The following is a 6,000-nucleotide window of genomic DNA, read 5'->3' on the forward strand; positions in this document are numbered from 1 at the left end:
TTTAGACCTGCCACGAAAGCTGCTTTCAGGGGTCCAAACATTTGTTCATCCATTTCCTCATCCGTATTATTCATACCCGAATGTTCTAGCCACGTGCATCTAAACCACTCGTCATACTCCAGGACCTCCTCTGTTCCTTTCTGTTGGCAGGCTGCAATTTTTCCCCAGTCTGTCTTAGCTGGACTGAAGGCTTGCAGCCAGTGTTTAATCGCCTCCCATCCTGCATCTAAATCTTGCTTATCCTGCCCCAAAGCTTCTTCTACCTTGTCGTGCAATTTTCTTCCCTGTGTTTTTGGCACCATTATGGTCAAAATTTGCACTCCGTCCCAGGGATGAAGTTGATATATATTTCTTAAGCGGTCCAATTGGTCCCATGTTTTTACTCCCCCTTTCTTTGGATTGGGCAATTCCTTGGACCATTTATCAATTTTCTCTGGGTCTGCCGGATCATGAAATAAGTATTCTGCATACACCCTTTTCCTTGTTTTTTTGGTTCCGCCCTCATCCGCAGTCTCTTCTGATTTGACTACAACTCGTCGTTTTTTAAACGGGGCAAAGCGCACCCCTAATTCTTCATCCTCCGACACTGTATTGTCGGAGGATTCAGAAACCGTACCTATTCCTCGGTTGTGTCTTCGGGTTTGCGCTTTTAATTTATCCAAACATGGGTACCCTGGGAATTGACCAATACATTTTCCTTTTCTTATTACTGTCTCTTGACCTAATGATTTTTTCCATTCTTTAATTTCTTAAGATCTTTAACTTCCGCTTCCAGCTTTTCAAGTTCAAGCTTTTTCTGTCGCAGCTGCGCACAAACTGCTTGCAATTGATCCTTTGTACTGGTCAGTTCTCGATCATGTTGGGAACTCATTATAATTTCATTCCGCTTTCGAATCTGGCCCATAACCGCTAGGGACCATCTAGTTCGCTCTTTATTTTTCATACGGGTTGTTTTTCCCCAGACCCTTTTAATCTCGTCCAAGGACCATTGTCCTTTGGAGGTTCCGTACTTTTGTTCGATCTTAATACACGTTTCAGATAAGTTGAATTGTTGCTCTATGTATTCTTTCAACTGTTGGAGAATTAAATCTAGCGAAACTTCAGGTGGTGTTTGCCCATCTTTAACAGTTGTAGGCAATTCTTTGCTCTTATCTCCTGCTGCCATAATACTGATTTCTTTACTGGGGTCTCGAGTCGTAGGCTTTCTAGCCGATCAATAGGTCGGTGATTAATTAACTAACATACCGCCGAAGTTTAGATGTCTATGGGACCTCGAGCCGACTACCAGAGGCTTTCGGAATCGCGTAGAAGGAGACGCAAATTTAGACTTTTGACCGAGGACTTTTAAAAAGAGGTGTCCTTACCTCAGTATATAGGTCCGATGTCCAAAATTCAGTTTCTTTCCTCAGCGATTGTGTTCGTGACGCCAAAATTGTTAGATCTCTTAATTTCCAATGAAATACGAACTCCGATTGTAGTTTTAACTTCTTTATTTTTGGCAGACAGCAGTAACAAGTCCTTCTGAGACCACATGGTCAAAATGGCTGTACTTATACCTGGATCAATTTACAGAAAAGAACTCGCCTTCTTTGACCTTATTGGCTCAATTAATAGTCTTTTAACCTTTTAATTGGCTTGCTACCCAAGGGTCCTAAAATGTCAAGTTGATTGATGACTTAATGCAACATGCTGAACTGCATGTAGCAGCCTTGACTTGGGGGTCTGTGAATTTTCACAGTCTGTCTAAATGCAGCCTGTTTGAATTCTCTATCAGGCACCTTATCGAATGCCTTCTGGAAATCCAAATACACCACATCCACTGGTTCCCCCCTATCCACGCTACTCATTACATCCTCAATGAACTCCAGCAAATTTGTCAAACATGATTTCCCTTTCATAAAACTATGCTGACTCTGATTGAATTATGCTTTTCCAAATGTCCTGCTACTGCTTCCTTAATAATGGACTCCAGCATTTTCCCAATGACAGATGTTAGGCTAACCGGTCTATAGTTTCCTGCTTTCTGTCTGCTTCCTTTTTTAAATAGGAGCATTACATTTGCGGTTTTCCAATCTGCTGGGACCTCCCCAAAATACAGGGAATTTTGGTAGATTACAACCAATGCATCCACTATCTCTGCAGCCACTTCTCTTGAGAACCTTGGATGCAAGCCATCGGGTCCAGGGGACTTGTCCGTCTTTAGTCCCATCATTTTACCAAATACTACTTCTTTAGTGATAGTGATTGTATTAAGTTTCTCCCTCTCTATAGCCCCTTGATTATCCACTATTGGGATGTTTTTAGTGTCTTTTACCGTGACAACCAATACAAAATATTTGTTCAAAATCTCTGCCATTTCCTTGTTCCCCATTATTAATTCCCCACTCTCATCCTCTAGGGGACCAACGTTTACTTTAGCCACTCTTTTCCTTTTTATGTACCTATCTGTTTTTATATTTCGTGCTAGTTTACTTTCATAATCTATCTTCCCTTTTTATTATTTTTTTAGTCATTCTTTGCTGGCTTTTTTAAGTTTCCCAATCATCTGGCCTCCCACTAATCCTGGCCACATTGTATGCCCTTGTTTTCAATTTGATACCATCCTTTATTTCCTTAGTTAGCCACGGATGGTTATCCCTTCTCATTAGGATATATTTTTGTTGAGAGTTATGAAATATCTCCTTAAATGTCTGCCACAGCTCCTCAAATATCCCACACTTTAATCTATTTTCCCCAGTCCACTTTAGCCAACTCTGCCTTCATACCTTTGTAGTCTCCTTTATTTAAGTTTAGGACAGTGGTTTGAGATCCAACTTTCTCACCCTCCAACTGATTCTCACATCTGCTCCTCTGTGAAGTACATTGAAACTTTTACTGCATTAAAGCGCAACATCCCCACTGACACCTGGGAGTCCCTGGCCAAAGACCGCCCTAAGTGGAGGAAGAGCATCCGGGAGGGCGCTGAGCACCTCAAGTCTCGTCGCCGAGAACATGCAGAAAGCAAGCGCAGGCAGCGGAAGGAGCGTGCGGCAAATCAGACTCCCCCCCCCCCCCACTCTTTCCTCCAATGATTGTCTTCCCCATCTGCGACAGAGACTGTAATTCCCGTATTGGATTGTTCAGTCATCTGAGAACTCATTTTTGGAGTGGAAGCAAGTCTTCCTTGATTTTGAGGGACTGCCTATGATGATGATGATAACATAAATGCAAGATACTGTATTTCTCAAGTACTGTAGAATCTTTTAGATTGGAATTGTGGCTAGACTGTACATCAACAAAGCCCTAGAACACTGTATAGCAGTAATATAATACACCATTTAAAAACTTGAATTGTGGTATTTTAAAATGTTGAAAAAAACCTCATATTTAAAAAGTAGAGCTATTTTCTTAGATGAACAGCCTGTGTCTTTACATTTGTGTTTCTTACACAACTGGACATAATGGGGATTGCTAGCATGCCAGCATAAAAAACAGTTCCTGCAAAATGCAATTTCACTGCCTTCTCACGCTGTTATTTGTCAATATGTGCAGTAACACATTTTAATTAACATTTTTGAGTGCACACCTGCTGATGCTAATTTCAAGCTTGTTGTGATGAGAAGACTGGAGATTCCTCATCTAAACTCGAAAATGACACAAATATCCATTGTCAGATAATCTCCATGAAGGGAACAACATGTCCTCCCAGAATCTCTTCAAAATTCAAAGGAAGATTGAATTGACTTATTTTATTTGCTATAGAAATTGTTGGAGATGAGAGACTTTTTCTTTGGATAATATCTAAAATGGAACTTCCTTTGTACTTGATTACAAACTTTTCAGAAATATACAATGGGAAAGAGCGAACAATATTTTGGCACATGCGCATTGGATCTTCAGTGTGCTGCTTTGTGTAGTAGTAGCATGTGGTTTGGCACTTGAAGTTCCGCACTTGAATGAATGATTTCAGCCATGTTAGCATGAGAAAGTGGCAAGGGTAGACCAGGCACTTTTCTGCAGGAAAGTGTCAGAGAGAGTCACTCTAGGCTACTCTCGTGCAACTCCTGGTGAGCAGTATAGCATGACATTAGAACAGGCCTAGGAACAGATTATGTACTCATTGCCTTAAGTAAGGATGATATGTGGCACAGGGATTCCACAAAGAAGAATTATACCTTACAAAAAGGAAAATTTTGGAAAGCCACCTAAAACCTATGGTGTTGTGACACTAAGGGGCCGAAATTGATCTCCGCCCCAAACAGGGCACACCTTCCATTTTTTAAGTGTTCTATCTGCCCCAATGCATGGGGCAGACAATCTGGAGAAATTCAGCTCTTTGATGTTTTTTTTGGAGCGGGGCGGATGTGGGGTCGTCAGCGGGACGAAAGTGGGGCAGGTCGGAACGGCCATCGCTCCGAGTCATCAGTGCCGCACTGATGCGTCACAACATCCCTCACCTTCAGTTCAAGGGGAGGGCTGCTGCGAACTCTGCAGCCACTTTAGTGGCAAACATCAGGCCACCGGGGAGAGTTTCGGATGGGTCAGCGGCCCGGTACCCAAGAGGGGCTGCAGGCGGCCCGACCGAACCCATGGCCACCATTGTCACGCCGACCTGGTAGTCAGCCGACAATTAAAATAAAAAGGAGGCCACGGTACTGCACCCTCCCCTTTAAGGGCAGATGCGCTGCCCAACCACAAGAAGCTTCCCGCTGGGGCACCTGTCGGGGGCACTGAGCAGCGGCCAATCCACTTCCGCTGGACAATTTCCCGCGGGCAATTTCCCATGCGGGGTAGAAAGGGGCTCGCCACCAGTTGGTAAGGGGTCAGTGCATGCCTGACGGGCAGGAAGATGGCTGGGGTGGTCCTGTGCACCGCTCCAAAAATAAAGAAGGGAAATTTTCAAAATGGCGGCCCCTCCGCGCCAACCGAGCGGTGAGTCCTTACCGACCCGTGGCTGCCTCTTTGAGGCTGTCATGGCTCTTATAGAAAGGGGCAATTTTGGCCCCTAGACCTTACAGACCAGGAAGATTGCAGTTTCAATTCCTCAGTGGCTAAGAATCGTAACCATCAGCTATGGTTTCTGTTTGTAGCATATTCTAGAAGAATATTTTTAAAAGTCTGAAATAAGAAAAGCCTGCATTGAGGAAATGATCATCTGACCAGCTGTAGCTCAACCCAAACTTTCCCATTTCAGCAGCCAACTGCATTTTGATCAACCCTAATGTAAAAAAAATAACATTAGCGCATTATCTGCCAGCCATCAAATTCCTGAAAGAAGTCTTACACAATCAACACAAGATAAAAGAACTTGGAAGATATAGGAGTGACTTTATCGAAATGCCTTTCTGAAGTTGGGATAGAGGGATGGGATAAAATTTATTTGCAAAATTGGAATTCTAAACAACAGAAATGTTAGCATGGTTGAGATGCATTTTACTGCTTCTACAGGCCAGCATTTGTTAACGGGAGCACATGCATGAACATATTTTGATTAGCATTCGGTTTCAGTGATCATTTCATTATTTGGTGATAATGATCAATCTGTCTTGCCAAAACTACAATCCACAAGTATCAGTATAGTTACATTTGTTTATAATAAGTGGGGTTTGGTTATATTGATCAGATTGACCTGTAATCATAGTATATTGTTTTAGCACAGAAAAAAATTTAACAGCTTGTTCACAGAAATTCTTTCCCCTGCTAAAATAATAGATTATGATTGGAGCTACAATACCGTAAGTCTGTTTGCATTTACAAAGCAAAGACTGAAGTATTTTAACTGCTTGGTTTCTGACAGCCTAACTCCTGATACTTTGCTTCTTCCACCACCCACCTTAGCCCTGAAGCTCAGTTTCTTCCCACGCTTATGCATTCCAATCCTCTGTCGCTCTCTTCCCATTCATCAACCAGTCTGACTGTGGAGAAAATTCAGAAAAAGATGCTTGGCTATGGAGCATATATTATTGAATGTGTAGTAACCAACTGGTGTTAACATTCACAATCATCATCATAGGCAGTCCC

The sequence above is a fragment of the Pristiophorus japonicus genome, chromosome 3 (assembly GCF_044704955.1).
Source record: "Pristiophorus japonicus isolate sPriJap1 chromosome 3, sPriJap1.hap1, whole genome shotgun sequence".
Lineage (NCBI taxonomy): Eukaryota > Metazoa > Chordata > Chondrichthyes > Pristiophoridae > Pristiophorus > Pristiophorus japonicus.